Source organism: Nerophis ophidion, linkage group LG21 (genome assembly GCF_033978795.1).
Source record: "Nerophis ophidion isolate RoL-2023_Sa linkage group LG21, RoL_Noph_v1.0, whole genome shotgun sequence".
NCBI lineage: Eukaryota > Metazoa > Chordata > Actinopteri > Syngnathiformes > Syngnathidae > Nerophis > Nerophis ophidion.
Genome location: NC_084631.1, coordinates 23183138 through 23186698, shown reverse-complemented (window position 1 = coordinate 23186698; position 3561 = coordinate 23183138).

Below are 3561 nucleotides of genomic sequence, written 5' to 3'. Positions count from 1 at the left end.
GTGCTGAAATTCTTATTTTTTTAGTACAGGATGTTAATGTGTAGCCATGTAATGGTCCAAAACAAAACACACACAAATACCATAAAACATAAGAGGGAAAATGCTGCATTGTAGAATTAAAAAAAAAAAAAAAAAAGCAAAATAATCCCTTAATATATCTTTAATGAGGGACAACCCTCGGGTTTGACACATCTGGTGACTTTGCTAACCTCCTGTTGGACTGGATAACTTTCATTAAATTCAGTGAAGTTGCAACATTTCTCTCATGCGGTTGTGTTTTTTTTTTTATGGCATTTGCAGCATTTTTCTTTCCTGTTTGTTTTCAACCTTGTAGCAAATACAGTATGGCATTGGAGCTTTTTCAATATGCAGCATTTTCATCTTTACCTATATTTAGGCTGATTATGTTTTGGTAGTGTTAGATTGGGGTGTACAACTTTTTTTCTTGTGAGAGCTAGAGGCCAAGAGCATCTTATTCTGGTGACATTTGTTGTCAGTTTGTCTCGACCCAAACGGACTAAATATGCTTGTTTTGTCATGACATAAACATAACAACCTTTTTTTACATTTAAAAAAAAAAAAAAAAAAAAAAAATCTACATTTTGTATTTGAGTATACATTTCTTTCTGGTACATCTCAGATTTATAACTAAAAAATGAATGCTGTGAAATAATTATATTACATATTTACTGACACACTGCAGATCAGACAGACACACCTGAACAAAACGGCCTCTTATTGATATGCGTACCTTAGACATCAGGCCTTATTTTTTTTTACACACATTTATTTATATATATATATATATATATATATATATATATATATAAAATAAAAGCTGTATGTGGCCCAAATACTTCGGCCAGCAGAACACTCCGGTCTGCACTCCGACAGTGTACGCCTGCCAAATCTATGCAACAAGCAAGAACCAAGGAACTGCCGTGTCACGATCGATGGAAAAAAAAAAAATATATATATATATATATATATATATATATATATATATATATATACATACAGATATATATATACTTATATATATATGTGTTTATATATATATATATATATATATATATATATATATATATATATATATACATATACAGTATGTATAAATACATACAGGTTTATATACGTATACATATATGTATATATTAACATATATACATACTGTATATGTACTGTATATATATATATAAATATACATATATATATATACATACACATACATATATGTGTATACATATATATGTCAATACATATGTGTATGTATACATATAAGTGTACATATGCATACATATATGTTTATATACATAAACATACATATATGTATACATGTATATACACTCCCCATGGCCAAGCCGCCTTCGACTGAGTCTCCACCATGTCAGCTGTGCTGTAGTGTTTAGCGCTTCCATATCGAGCCGACTGACAGATATCAGTTAGAACTACACATTACTTATGTATCAGAAGTGACAACAGCGGAGGATACCGGTGCATGTACAAGTCAGTCCGACCCACAATAAGAGGAAGAGAAAAAGACTCGCCAACAACGGAGCAAGAAACTGGTAATTCCAAACTATCGAGAAAAATAAATACCCAACGTAAATTTCATGTGTTGCGACCAAGACTGCCAGGCAGAGTGTTGCGCGAGGCAGGAGTAAATAGCTCTCTGATTAGCGACCAGGAGCAGGTGAGCGTCCTGACCACTAATCAGAGGCAGTTGACCAAAATCATCTCCCATGGCAACTAAGAACACAAACAAGGGTGCTGAAACATAATTAGCCAACAATTAAGGAAGTATCTAACCAAACAAGACAAATAATATCATAACAAATAATATACCACTTTAATCACAACTTTTACTCTTTTAATTAAATAAACAATATATATTTGTATAATTATGTGTGCTCAAGGACAGAATAGGTGATCATATTTTGTTAAGATACCAATCGTGGAGATTGGAAACAATGTGTTGCTAATCACGCTTTTCTCTTTGTTTCTGGTCTGCTTTGTGTCACTGTTGGACTCATGACTGCTGGGGATGACATCCAAAAAATTCAATATGGTGAGTAAATGGTTCTGACTCCTGGGAACCAAAAAATGGTTTTCGGAATTTCCTTCAAATATTTTAATTTTCAGTAGCGATGGATACCTTTCACATCTGAAACCAAAACAGTTCTGATTACCAATAGCTGGGAATTGATGCTGGTACTTAATTTTATCAATCAATCAATCAATCAATCAATGTTTATTTATATAGCCCCAAATCACAAATGTCTCAAAGGACTGCACAAATCATTACAACTACAACATCCTCGGAAGAACCCACAAAAGGGCAAGGAAAACTCACACCCAGTGGGCAGGGAGAATTCACATCCAGTGGGACGCCAGTGACAATGCTGACTATGAGAAACCTTGGAGAGGACCTCAGATGTGGGCAACCCCCCCTCTCTAGGGGACCGAAAGCAATGGATGTCGAGCGGGTGAAAGTTCAATCCATAGTGGCTCCAACACAGCCGCGAGAGTTCAGTTCAAGCGGATCCAAGACAGCAGCGAGAGTCCCGTCCACAGGAAACCATCTCAAGCGGATCAGCAGCGTAGAGATGTCCCCAACCGATACAGGCGAGCGGTCCATCCTGGGTCCCGACGAGCGGTCCATCCTGGGTCTCGACTCTGGACAGCCAGTACTTCATCCATGGTCATCGGACCGGACCCCCTCCACAAGGGAGGGGGGGACATAGGAGAAAGAAAAGAAGCGGCAGATCAACTGGTCTAAAAAGGAGGTCTATTTAAAGGCTAGAGTATACAGATGAGTTTTAAGGTGAGACTTAAATGCTTCTACTGAGGTAGCATCTCGAACTGTTACCGGGAGGGCATTCCAGAGTACTGGAGCCCGAACGGAAAACGCTCTATAGCCTGCAGACTTTTTTGGGGCTCTAGGAATCACTAATAAGCCGGAGTCTTTTGAACGCAGATTTCTTGCCGGGACATACGGTACAATACAATCGGCAAGATAGGCTGGAGCTAGACCGTGTAGTATTTTATACGTAAGTAGTAAAACCTTAAAGTCACATCTTAAGTGCACAGGAAGCCAGTGCAGGTGAGCCAGTACAGGCGTAATATGATCAAACTTTCTTGTTCTTGTCAAAAGTCTAGCAGCCGCATTTTGTACCAACTGTAATCTTTTAATGCTAGACATGGGGAGACCCGAAAATAATACGTTACAGTAATCGAGACGAGACGTAACAAACGCATGGATAATGATCTCGGCGTCTTTAGTGGACAAAATGGAGCGAATTTTAGCGATATTACGGAGATGAAAGAAGGCCGTTTTAGTAACGCTTTTAATGTGTGACTCAAAGGAGAGAGTTGGGTCGAAGATAATACCCAGATTTTTTACAGAGTCACCTTGTTTTATTATTTGGTTGTCAAATGTTAAAGTTGTATTATTAAATAGAGGTCGGTGTCTAGCAGGACCGATAATCAGCATTTCCGTTTTTTTGGCATTAAGTTGCAAAAAGTTAGCGGACATCCATTGTTTAATTTCATTAAGACACG